The sequence below is a fragment of the Sapajus apella genome, unplaced genomic scaffold (genome assembly GCF_009761245.1).
Source record: "Sapajus apella isolate SASKATOON/1434 unplaced genomic scaffold, GSC_monkey_1.0 scaffold13, whole genome shotgun sequence".
NCBI classification, from domain to species: domain Eukaryota; kingdom Metazoa; phylum Chordata; class Mammalia; order Primates; family Cebidae; genus Sapajus; species Sapajus apella.
The window spans coordinates 8,994,383-9,008,449 of record NW_022436953.1 but is presented as its reverse complement, the minus strand read 5'-3'; the positions used below and the strand labels follow the sequence as shown (position 1 = coordinate 9,008,449).

At 37.3% G+C, this 14,067-nt stretch overlaps 1 long non-coding RNA gene across 1 annotated transcript; it reads right to left on the bottom strand.

The window, feature by feature from the left end:
* Positions 1 to 1,445: 1,445 nt before the first annotated feature.
* LOC116553685 lies at positions 1,446 to 13,013 on the bottom strand. Its single transcript, XR_004269864.1, has 3 exons — positions 12,934 to 13,013; positions 9,178 to 9,180; positions 1,446 to 1,456 (listed from the first exon to the last, which is right to left on the bottom strand). It is a non-coding gene; the product is annotated as an uncharacterized LOC116553685 (long non-coding RNA).
* Positions 13,014 to 14,067: the final 1,054 nt, after the last annotated feature.

The following is a 14,067-nucleotide window of genomic DNA, read 5'->3' as shown; positions in this document are numbered from 1 at the left end:
TGGATAAAATCCCAGTTCTGCAGCACATTACCTCCATAACATCAGACAAGTTACCCAATCTCATTGAGTCTAGGTTTATAAGCTGGATGTACAGCAGTGCCTGCCTCATGAGGCTGTTGGGAGGATTAAATAAGAGGATGACCACAAAGCACTCAGCACATTCTCTGTTCTATACATTTGAGTTACCTCATAGTGGGTGTGTGTGTGTGTGAGTGTATTTTTCCGTGTTGCCCAGGCTGGTCTTGAACTCCTGGGCTTGAGTGATCTGCTCACCTAGGTCTCCTAAAGTACTGGGATTACAGGTGTGAGCCACTGCACCCGGTCTCATAGTGTTTTCATCATGATAATCAAGTTCTTCCCATGTCAAAGTGAAAAGGCAGCATGAACTTGACTTCCTTTCTCATGTTACCATGTATTAGATGTGTGGGCTCAGGTAAATCCCCAAATATCTAGGAACCTGAGTCATACCTTCTCATGTGTAAAATTAGGCTAACAATAATAACCACTTCATTGGGTGGTCATGAGCACTGGGTACTAATGTGTGTAAAATCCTTAGCACATAGTCTGACTACACTGATGAACTTAATAAATATGTTCATTAAAACTTATTAGCAGGCATATGAGTATCATATTAGTAGCAGTAGCATATTAGCAGCAGTAGCATATTAGCAGCAGTAGCATATTAGCATATGCTGTTACTTGTATCCTATTAATATTATTATTATCGCATTATTAGCAGGTATATGAGTATCATATTAGTAATAGTATTATATAAGTATTATTGGTATCATATTAACATTATTATCACATTATCATTACTATCAGTCAGTTGTATGCTTTTTGGTACAACAGCAGACGTCTCTAGAATATCTATCACTGGCTTTCCTTAACTTTCCAAATGGTTTCAGATGCCGAACACCTAAAGCAGCACACCAGGTGGCATTATTTTGCCACTGGAAACACGATGTCAGCATGTGAGCAGAGTGACCAGCCATTTGGCTACAAATATTTCCATGGAAACCTGCAACTGAGCTCTCAGTCCTGGGAATTGTTCTCCTTCCTCCCTTCCTCTTTCTTTCACCTTACATATAGAGTACACAGGTATTCATTGCTGATGAATAATAGGAACTTTGATCCTAGGTTTAAAGAATCCGCTCTTAAATTGATCTCTCTTTTTGAGAGTTTTTTAGGTTCTTTCCTTTTCTCTCCCTATTTGAATTTTGTTAGAGAACAGATATCATGCTCTGACTCGGTGCTGTGATAGGCATCTCTTGTTTGTCACATGGCACTTTAGGTTTAGAGAGGAAAGACATTTGTACTCACTCTCACTGCTTCTTCAGACTCTCTGTTTACTTCTCAGCGAACAAACATCTGCTTTGTAACCCTTGCTCCCCAATGTGTACACACACATACAATTCTCTTTTTTCAAGTGCTTGCTTCCCCAGATGTCTAAAAACTTATTAGACAATAACTTTTTCTGCTTTACCTCCTGCCTCTTTGAGTGTTCCTTCTCAGTCACTTTCATACGTTCCTTTCCTCCATGCTTATGAAAAATTTATTCCAAATTCTACCTCCTTCTTCATAAATGTACACCTCCCCCAAGATCCCTGTCTTTAGGAATAGAGCCATTTAGATTCTCAATCCAGTAATCTGGACAGAGTCCTTGAATTCTCATTCTTCTTCATCAACACACATGCACACACACACACACACACACACACACACACACACACACACCAGAAATCACTAAGTTCTATTGATCTCACTGTCTTATATTTCTTGAATTCATACATATCTCCCTACTTTTATTACCCTAGTACAGGTCACCATATGTCTTACCTGAATTACTACAATAGCCTCTTAATTTGTCCCCCATTGCTAATCTTATTTCATATCCTTCAAATTCATGTCCATAGTTTAGCTAAAATGATCTTTCTAGGCTGTAAGTGCGATCTGTCTAGAGCACCATTTAAGCCTCTCAATGCTTTCCTTGCCTCTCTAGCTTTTATCCGTCACCATGCCCAAACTCCACATTCTGACCATAATGGGTGCTTTCTAAGTTCCAGCATGCCATGATCTCTTGTTTCCATACATGACGTTTGCTCTTCTTTAAACCTCTACTTGTTTCCCGTTATCTCAGTGTTATGATAAAAAAAGAATAAAATAAAAATTAACCATCCTCACCTTCCTCAAACAACATAACTTCACACACAACATAACCAGCTCCTCTTCCTGTGAGTTTCAGTGGAGAAGTTGCTTCCCCAGAAAGCCTTCCCGCTAAGCCCAATTTTTAATCTGGAAATCCTCCTATGTGCTCACAGACTTACCCAATGAGCGCATTCATCTACGTTGTAATTGCCAATCAGCTTTCTGTGTTCTTCACTGTAAAATTATTCATGATGAATAAAAAGGAACTATATAATTCTTATTCATGAATATAGATATAGGGGTGTGTATGTGTGTGTGTGTGTGTGTGTGTGATTTTCCTTAGCACTATGATTTGTTCCCCCTCAGGGAAGGAAAGAAGGAAAGATGTGAAGAAATAAAAGGAAATGATCAAAGAAACATAATCTAACCTCACGGATAGGATGAAGAGAAGGATGTTGTCACAACTTTCCCACATAGGATATCTCCAAAAAAATCATTTAACTGATATCTACATGGATTTTATGCCTAGAAATTCTTTGCTGCTTGGTTTTATAACTGCTAAGTTTTCTTTTTTTCTTGCTTTGTTTAATAGCCTGACTTTTAAAAAAGTACATTTGTAGTTGTATGTCGTTGAAATTTCAAGCATGCCTGTAAACAACATTAAATGCCATTTTGTTTATGGAAAATAGTCGAAGCCTTTTCCCCTCACATTATTTATATTCGTTGGTGCTTTACTCAACACAGCAGTGCTGTCCACACTTTGAACCAAATGTTCAAATTATCCTGTGCTTATATCTGCAAAAGCACTAATTCCTACCTGTTAAGTTGCAATTATATCCTATTAGCATAAGTGACTTAATTTTGAATCACTGTTTTTTCAGTCCCTAAATACACGATTGAGGGAGGGGCGCCTAAGAAAGCTGACAACAAAATAAATCAAAATTTAGCCATCCTCCAGAAATTAAAACAGCTCATCAGCAATTTGGTAATTGGTCCAAGTTAGTTGCCTCAGTGTTCTTTGAGTGAAAAAGAGTTATGACTGGTGACAATTTTGATGATTAGGGTGATGACAATGACGACGATGATGATGGTATTGGTGACAGTGATGATGGATGATAATAGTCAACATTTTATAAACTCCCATAATATGCCAGGCAGGATGATACATGTTTTTACATTGATAAGTTTATTTAATACTTATGATAAGCCAGACATATAGATGCTATTAGTATTACTATGATTTCTGTTTTACAGATGAGAAAAGTGAGATTTGGAAATGTTAAGTAATTTGGCAAAGGTCTTGCAGCTAGTTATAGGTAGGGAAGAAATCAAATTCAGATTATTTAATAAAAAAGACTTTGTGCATGACATCATGCCAAGGAAATTCTACCAAAGTGAGCTTCAAACTCATGAGGCCCTATCATCTTCTATTTAGATTTGTCAAGTTTAGCAGGCAACACTATTTACTTCCTTGTTTGGTATTTTCCTCACCATTGCAATGCATTATGAGGCTTCAGCTCTAGAGAGATCCAAGGAAGAAAGAAGCGGTTTCTTTCATTGCTTTTCTTATTTCAAAAATAGAACTCTTTGTTTAAAAATGCAAACATAGTACATTATTTTTTCAAAAGTTATTATACCAGATGCCATTTGTATCACACGATAAACAATTCAGCCAGACTTTTAAAATATAAACACTTAGGTATAATTTACTTTTACATACAAATTCTTAATTTGTATTAGCCAATTCATAATTCCTCATCAGTCTTCTCCAAACTATATACCTTCTCTATGCCTCCATATTCTGATTTGTATAATATGATAATATTATTAGCAGATTCATTGGGTTATTGTAAGATTTAACAGAGATAATTTAAGCAAAGCACTTTGTACCATGTCTAGGACATATAGTGGGCACTCAGTGAAAGCCAACAATTGTTATCAGTAGAAGTTAAAGACTAGAAACTCCCTTTATAGTTTACCCTATAGGCAATTAAACATTCTATAAGGTGATTTCAAAGTTAGAGAGCATTTTGTCACCTGTCATTCCTTTTGGGGTTTGTCATATGTCTCAATAACACAGCCAATTGTCCTCCTTGAAGACTTGTAAGCTTAAATACATGGTATATCTGGCACTGATTTCCTAGTTTCTAATTAGCTATAAAAGTCAACCTTGCCTTCTGCCTAACTTGCTTATTTAACCATAGAGCAAAGAACAGAAAGCTACTTGTGGAGATGTTCCACAACAGCAGCAATAATCCTGTGACAATTTTTAAATTTGAATTTCTGGGCCAAAATTTATTTTTATTCTTTTTTTCCCATATCTCATATGCATTAGGATTCATGTTTATTTCTTATGCTTGGTGTATATGACATACATACACATGCACACACACAAACACAAACACAAATACATAAGCATGGTTTCTGCTTGTTTGGATGCCTGCTGCAGCCCTGTGTCATAGTCTCTGTGTAACTGGTTCTGGGCTTAACTCTTTACATCAGAAATTTTCATCAACAACTCTTGACTTTGCTAGCTGCTACTTGGCTTCATTGTTAGGCTATTTCCATATGGATATGGGGTGGAAAAGTCAGAAGCTGTGGCAGAGACAGTAATACACAACTTCCTTTTACTTGCAGTTTGGTGGGCTGTGTCATTAGTTCTAGACAGTGCACTGCAGAAGGAAGTGACCCATGTCACTCTCAGGTCGATGCAGTGAAAAGTTCATGCTTGAAGTCCCCCATGCCCAGTATCATTTTACCTTCAACATTGACCCAGAATTGTTTTACCTGAAACATTGCCCCCAATGACATAGGTCCTTGACGAGAATTTTAATCAGACTGGACACATAAGTCACCATGTGGTGAACTTCTTAGAACGACGGTGAACTTTGTGTAAGAGAGAAATACAGAAATAAATCTTTACAATGTTACTCTCTAGTGATTTGGGGATTTTGTTATTATAACAAAAACATATTCTATCTTAACTAAAATGAAAGCTATCAACTTGATAGCTTACAAATACTAAAGCAAGAGAATGTCTCTCTCGATTGTTTTGCAATGTTTTTCATAGGATTCTTATAGGCCTGCTTGAGTAACACAATGATTCCTAAACCATCACTATGACTGCTGTAGATAAGTAATCTGAGCCTCTAGTCCTATGTCATGATCCACACCCTAGTTGGAGAAAAAAGGAGCCAAATATACCCAACACTATCAGTTGGACTGGAAAGGACTACTGTGAAACAATGGAGGATTCGTTCTCCAAAGCATGCTATGTTTATACACTGGGGCTCTCATCGTTTCCTGAGACCCATCTCTTGTTGACCTGTAGTGATCTTGCTGTAATAACAATATTGTGAAGAGGAATAATACATTTGCTCTTCCTAAAGTGCTTAAGTGACAGACAGTTTAGATTTTTACTTTTCATCAAACATTTTACTAAAAACATGAACCACACAGTGGGGACTGGAGAATGTTGTTAAATCCCAAGAGATGCACTTAATCTTTTATATTCTTTTGTCAGATACATGCAACGCCTCACCTTCAATTCAATTCAACAAACCCATATAGAGAACTTTCTAACTAAAATATATTGTGTTGAATGGTATGGAGTAGTGGCCACCAACCCTTTTGACACCAGAGACCAGTTTTGTGGAAGACAATTTTTCCCATGGACTAGGAGTGGGGGGATGGTTTTTGGATGGTTCAAGTGCATTACATTTTTTGTATACCTTATTTCTATTATTACATTTTATATAATGCAATATAATTAGACAACTCACCATAATGTAGAATCAGTGGAAGCCCTGAGCTTGTTTTCCTGCAACAAAACAGTTACAGTTGGGAGTGATGGGAAACAGTAGCCAATCATCAGGCAGTGAATTATCATAAGGAGCATGCAGCCTAGATCCCTCGCATCTGCAGTGCACAATAGAGTTTGCACTCTTATGAGAATCTAATGCTGTCACTGATGTGACAGGAGGTGGAGCTCAGGCAGTGGTGTGAGTGATGGGGAGCAGCTGTAAATACAGATGAAGCTTCACTTGCTTGCCTGCCACTCACCTCCTGCTGTGGGGACCGGTTCCTAACAGGCCACAGACCAGTACCAGTCCATGGCCAAGGGTTGGGGACCCTGGGTGTGGAGGATAGGGCCAGTGGGACAAAGCATGAGAATAGTCTGATTAATAATACAAGTGGAAACCCAGAATAAGGAATACTTCTGATTTTTGGAAGTAGAAAAACTGAAAGGAAAAAGAGCAGCAATTGGGATGGGCCCTGAATAGTTAACATGATGTTATAGCTAGAAAATGAATAAAACGGCTTTCCAGCCCCAGAGACCAGCACAGGAAAGAAGCATGAGTCTTCATGCTTGTTGGCGTGATGGAAGAATGGTCCCAAAGTGTACAGGATGGGCAGGAAACAAATGATAGGCTAAAAGGGTGATTAAACAGAGTCTAACAGGGACTTTCACAGGTATTGGGATGGATTTACGGGATTCGGGAAAGGCTGATAGAATGCCCCATGACTAGCAATAGCAAGGAAGTAGTTAAGTCAGATAATCTGGGACACTATTGGCATTCAGCGAGTTAAACTGGTGTTTGTAAGACTGTTTTTTGGGTCTTTTGATATACTAAACTCTGAATCTCAAAAAGTGGAATACAATAATGTAGCATTTCCAAAATGCATTTGACCATGAAACTTAAAATACAGTATCTCTTGGTACTATACAGAGCTCGGTAATGCATATTCAGGAATAATGGATTGGGATAAACTCATTTATTCTCTTTTGTTTGACTGTGTGTTGCATACTTACATTGTATGTTTTAAGCTATTGAAAGCAGGAAGTTCCCTTCTTTATTCGTCCTATAGCACTTTATTGCTGGTGGGTTGTAGATGGTGAGCATAGAAGAGGCCTCTATCTGAAAGGGATCAAAGGGTCAAAGTAGGGCAGTGAGACATATGGTAAAACTGAACTGTGGGCAGTGGTGTTGTTGGAGAACAGTAATTAGAAAGGTACATGGTACTTTTGAAAAGATTAAGCCACATGGAGGCATCAAGTTGGGAGTGAAAATTGGAAAAACACATTCAGAATTGTGGAGCCACACATAGAAAATGTGGCTGGTTTGCCAAAGCAGTAAGCAGTTTCATGGGATTAAGAAACAATAGTTACTTTTTATGACTGCATAATATTCCATGGTGTAAAATGTGCCACATTTTCTCCATCCAGTCTATTATTGATGGCATTTGGGTTGATTCCATGTCTTTGCTATTGTGAATAGTGCTGCAATTCAGGGACATGGATGAAGCTAGAAGCCATTATCCTCAGCAAACTAACACAGGAACAGAAAACCAAGTACCACATGTTCTCACTAATAAGTGGGAGTTAAACAATGAGAACACAAGGACACAGGGAGGGGAACAACACACACTGGAGCCTGTTGGTGGCAGAAGGTTGGGGGAGGGAGAGCATCAGGATAAATAGCTAAGGCATGAGGGACTTAACAGCTAGGTGATGGGTTGATAGATACAGAAAACCACCATGGCACACATTTACCTATGTAACAAACCTGCATGTCCTTCACATGTATCCCAAAACTTAAAATTAAATTAGAAAAAAATTTATAAATAACAATAGTGTCAATTAGGATGAATGGGATTTATCCACCAAAGGCATGTGCCTTTTCACATCTCAGGCTCCTTCTCCCGTGGTAATTTATTTTTCATCCTAAATGTGCATAAAATTGAGTGTTGTGCTTAGTGTTGTATTTTCTGAAAAACATTGTAACTGGTGGAAATCCATTAATCATTTGCCAATGACTGAAGAGTAATGTAATAGTTTGTCAATATATCACTCAAAGATTTAGTGAATAGAATATTTACTATCTATTATTTGCACAGAATTATGTCACCTACTCCCTTCTCCCATATTTTATAATTAACAAAGGTAAAAAAGAGTATGCCAGATGCCAAAAATAGTGTTTAAATTAATGAAACAGGAAAACAGAAAAAGATAATGCCTTTTGAAATATATATAGTTAAAACAGGACACAAATTCTTTAACTAATATGCCATATGCAGTGTATGCATAGAATACACACAGACAGACAATATTTTCTGTTCTCTCATCTCTCAATCTATTCTAGATTTCTGCAGGAACCCACTGTGGGCCAATCGGCAGCCTCCCAAAAGGAGTCGCAGAGTTCCTAAGTTCCCATTTCAGTACCAACTGAGAATCCACCTGGATAATAACAGAGCAAAAACTCTGGTTTGGAAAAAGCTTCTGTAATGTTTTTCTTTTTCCTTTTTTGGTGGAAGGAAGAATAAAAGAGGATGTTGCCTAATAAGCATACAAAGAAAAAGTCATGCCAATTTCACTAGAATTGCTCAGAACATCAGCTCTGGTGACAACACTCTAAACTACACTGTTTATACGATTGGGGGCTTCCCTGGAATCTGTGCTGACCCCAAGATGATTGAACATTTGGAGTAAAATCCTTGATACCGTTTGTAAAATTGGATTCAAATGAAAAGTTTAATGTAGAGAGTCATTCACATATAACACTAAGAGCTCTTCCCTAAATTCAAAGGAAAAGCAAGGAAAACATGTTAGTCTCAGCAGGAGCCAAGACTGTAGGTGGGGAAAGGTGGAGAGGACACTGTTTTTGTTTTATTATGTTTGCTTTTCTCTCACTGAAGACTAAAAGGTGGATGGCTTGTTGCCTGAGGTAATTCAGTACACTGCACCAATTTGGAGATAGTCATTTGTCCATATTAAGTCTCAGAAATTATGTTGAAATATTATAATTTCTGTAAGCTAGGAAGGTCCTAATGTGGTGGTTGTCATTGCCTGGGCATGTACGAACTTGGCAGTGATTCCTGGTGGCATGATTAGACAGACAACTGCAACCCTTGACACTTAATTCTAGAAATCATTTAAGAATCATTTGAAAAAGGATATATTGTTGTTGCCCTAAGATCCATTTCTTTATTTCTTTTTCTTTTTCTTTTTTTTTTTTTTTTTTTTGAGACAAACTTGTTGCCCAGGTTGGAGTGCAATGGCACGATCTCAGCTCACTGCAACCTCTGCCTTCTGGGTTCAAGCAATTCTCCTGCCTCAGCCTCCTGGGTAACTGGGATTATAGGCATGTACCACATGCCCAGCTAATTTTGTATTTTTAGTAGAGACGGGGTTTCTCCATGTTGGTCAGGCTGGTCTCAAACTCTCGACCTCAAGTGATCCGCCCACTTTGGCCCCCCAAAGTGCTGGGATTACAGGTGTGAGCCACTGCGCCTGGCCAAGATCCATTTCAACAAGTATTAAAATATACAATCTAAATGAAAATGATATATTGTTTTAAATTTTAACTGGCATCATTACTTCTTTCTTAAGTGTGCATTTTAAAAAATGGCTTATCTGGCAAATCACAGTGGCTTACATTTTATAGAAAACAGTAGAACAGTAGATTTCTTTCTCTTGAGTGTTGTCTTCCTGACATTAAACATGCCAAAGGCAGTTGCAGATTCAACTGGGGTTGGAGCCCAAGCTGTGACCCATCCATCCTACTCTCCCAGAATCAGAACTGTTCCTACTTGACTTTATCCCTTCTGCTAGAAACATCTTGACTTCAGCAAAGTCACCACCCACTCTGAGAATGAGTTCCCATTAAGCCTTCAATGTGCCTGACCCAGATACGCTACCTCAGCTATATGAATAAACTGCACTGCCTGCTTAAACATCGGTCCAACAGCAAGCAGCTGTCACCAAATTCTCCTTTTTTCCTTATCCTGCTGAAAATGAAGTTTCCATACTTCTAGATCACTCTAATGGAGTATCACAAAACTTTTCCATTAAAAATGTCTTACTGTATGAACACACTCCTCTCCACTCCAGTTGGTGTTATAAAGTTGAAATTGAATTGTACAAGATTATAGAGCAGCACACACACACATATACCCACACACACACACACTTTCCCATTTCTTCTCCATCCTTTTATCTTAGGAGAAATGATTTTTAGGGCTTTCCATGTTCAGCTTTCTTTCTTTCCCTTCTTATTACCAAAAGGCTTAAAAAAAACAAACCAGCATTTACCCATAGATGGTGATTTCTTTTTTGTCTTTGGGTAGTTTCCCTACTTTGTCAGCAAATTAAGTGTTTACCTACAGTCCTTCACTTAATTACCATGTTTAAACAACCACTCCTGCCATCACAGTGAAGAAAAATGATGACTACAAAGAAATATTAGAAATTAGAGGTGAATCATTCTTTTATGATCTTGCACAAAGACTGCAAATCTCCCTGAGGGAGATGACCAGAGAAATATTTAAGACTGTCTTTTTCAGTTAACATTTTTATCTAGAAGTTGGAATAAGACTGAAAAAGAATTGAGTATTCAATTCTTGAGTCATGAGCTAATTTTGTTATTGTTATTTGAAAGATTTCAGGGAAAACATGTTGATATCCACAGAGGAAGAAATGTGTCTGAAACTTATAATATTTGACTATTTTTTATTTTAATGATAAAATATGAAAAATTCAGCTTTTTAATGCTCTCTCTTAAAATACTGAGCTGCAGATCCCCTTGAAATAAACAATTTTATGTGTCAGTTATTTCCACTATGATTAGGTCAGTATTCTATCATTTATTGAAATTGTCTTAAGGTAGAATAATGTGAATCATTAACTTTTTTACATAATAGAAAAACAAAAATCTTTAGGTTTATAGCTGACCAATGGGAAACTTAATTTAAAATGTCTTAACATTTCACTACCTTAGTAAAGAATGTAAATGAAACATAATTTCACTTTTCATTGGTAATAGCATTATTATAAGCATAAATTACTATATATCATGGGGAATTGCTCTTCTATTCTGGTTCTCAGTTTCCTCCTCATTTGTGAAATAAGGAGAAGGGTTAACTAGGACAATCTTACTTTTATTCTGTTGGAAGCATTCACATTTTAGGCTGGGATTAAGCCATCAGGCTTCTTCTCCCTTATGTCAAATACTCTCAGAGTGTGTTTACAGGTGCAGTGGAAATAACAGCATAGCGAAGTTTGGCACCTAGACAGTCTCTGTGAAGTCACCAATTCTCGGTCACAGCTCCCTTCTCTGTAAAGAAGGGCAACCGTATGAGGGGTTCAGAAAGCTGTAAACTACTACTATTTTAATGACACAAGTTTAAACATATAGAAGTCAGTGGAAATTAAAGATAGGCTTAGACTCTCTGGCTTGCTCTTGTGGAAAGTAATTCTAAAGTGAAATCGCAAGTGATATTCTGAGCAAACTTCACCTGCGGCGTTCAGGTAGAGAGTAAAACTTCCGCTGTACTTCCTCCTGCTCTTTGAATGGCTGCCATCCTAACAGAATTCAGATCTCTCCTACTGTTTGCGTCACTAAACCAGTGCATTAGCAAATACATATCAAGTGCCTACTTTATGCAAGGCATAGTTTTAGGAGTTGACTTTCCTGTCATAGAGAGACACAATCTGATCGATTTATTCAAACTAAGCTTAGGGACTCCTAACAGGGAAACAATTAGAAGCACAGATGACCCTTCTGGTAGTGGAAACTCTGCTCCCTCTGTGATTAACGGTCCAATTAACAAGGCTAGTTTAGTAGTTACCATAGAATTATTTGCAGGTGCAAGTGTTTGTGAAGGTAATTATGAGTTGGCTCAGTTTTTGCCTGGTCAGGAACAATCGTATACATGTATTTTAAAGTTTTTCTTGTGGAACCATTTGGGGCACAAAAAATTACCTAAGTTCCCAGGATATTTGAAACCAACAAACAAAAAAGATTTTTTTTTAAATACAACACCCAAACTCTCTATTGTTTTTAGATCAAAGGAATATTTAGAAATTTCCTGATGATTGTTTTGAACTTTAAATTTCTTTTTCTTCAAACATATGAAAATATCTGACGTTATATAATCCCTATAATACTGGCTTATATTATTACTTCCGTTTTTTAGTTTAATTGTTTAGTATTCATGTGGCACATAGGATTTGTAAATCAGTTCACAATAATTAATTTGTTGAAGAAAAACACAGATGGATATTTTGGTATTCAAATTATATTGCACTTTGGTATTTCCTTTAAATATGTATACATGTATATTACCAAATTGTTTTATAATTATGAAAATTATAGTTATTTTTTTAAACCAACTTTCTATTTCCACCAAAACTCTATTATGTTTACTCTTCTAAATATCATGTATTTTGGCAAATAAATATCAACAACTGCTACTTTATAAATTCCTCAGTATCACAGACATTAATGTAAAGGCATTTTTCTACAGCCTTCCTTAACCAAGGGGCTATACTTAGCAGGCATTTAAGATTCTCTTGAACAAATAAATGAATGAATATTTTTTTTTACCCAATACTTTGTTCTATTTTTACATTGCTTGATGTTTATGGGCTCTTTTTCACATCTCTGAACCAGGCAGTCCTGATCAGTAATAATGTATGTTACCCTCTGTTTCTTCACCCTTTCTCTCTTCTTTAGATACATACAGATACCATGGTATAGTAAATCCCATAAACTTTAAGTGACACTGCACATCTAATGATAAAAATAGCTTAGCTTGGAAGAAGAGAACATAAATACAAGCATACCTTAGAGATATTGCAGGCTTGGTCCGGACTACCACAATAAAGTGAATACTGAAATAAAGTGAGTCACAATTTTTTTTTGTTTCTCAGTGCATTTAAAGGTTATGTTTACACTATAGTATAGTCAATTAAGTGTCCAACAGCATCATAGCTAGAAAAATCACATATATACCTTAATTAAAAATACTTTATTGCTTAAAAATGATAACAATCATTTGAGCCTTCTGCAAGTTGTAAATTTTTTTTTTTTTTTTGAGATGGAGTCTCACTCTGTCACCCAGGCTGGAGTGCAGTGGTGCAATTTCAGCTTACTGCAAGCTCTGCCTCCCATGTTCAAGTAATTCTCCTGCCTCAGCCTCCCCAGTAGCTGAGATTACAGGTGTATGCCACCACGTCTGACTAATTTTTTGTATTTTTAGTAGAGATGGGGTTTCACCGTGTTAGCCAGGATGGTTTTGATCTCCTAAACTTGTGATCCACCCACCTCAGCCTCCCAAAGTGCTGGGATTACAGGTGTGAGCCATGGAGCCCTGCCAAGTTGTAATCTTTTTGCTGGAGGAAGGTCTTGCCTTGATGTTGATGGCTGCTGACTCATCAGGGAGGTGGTTGCTGTGACAAAACCAAACATACAAAAAAATTAATTGAGCATGGTGGCGCACGCCTGTAGTTGCAGCTATTCAGGAGGCGGAGGCAGGAGAATTGCTTGAACTCAGGAGATGGAGGTTGCAGTGAGCCGAGATCACGCCATTGCACTCCAGCCTGGGTAACAAGAGCAAAATTCCATCTCAAAAAAAAAAAAAAAAAGGCAACAATAAAGTTTGCCACATCAATTGATTCTACCTTTCATAATAGATTTCTCTGTAACACACGATGCTGTTGGACAGCATTTTACCAACGGTGGAACTTCTTTCAAAATTGGAGTCAATTCTGTCAAATCTTGATGCTGCTTTTTCAACAACATTTATCTAATATTCTAATTTTTTGTTGTCATTTCAACAATGTTCACAGCATCTTCACCAAGAGCGGATTCCATTTCAAAGAAACACTATCTTTGCTCATCCATAAGAAGCATCTCCTCAATTATTCAAATTTTATAAGATTGCAGCAATTCAATCACATTTTCAGGCTCTACTTCTAATTCTAGCTCTCTTACCATTCCCACCACATCTGCAGTGACTTCCTCCACTGAAGTCTTGACTCAACTACAAGTCATCTATAAAGGTTGGAATCAACTTCTCCTAAACTTCTGTTCATGTTGATATCTTGACCTCCTCCCATGAATGCTGTTAACAGCCTAT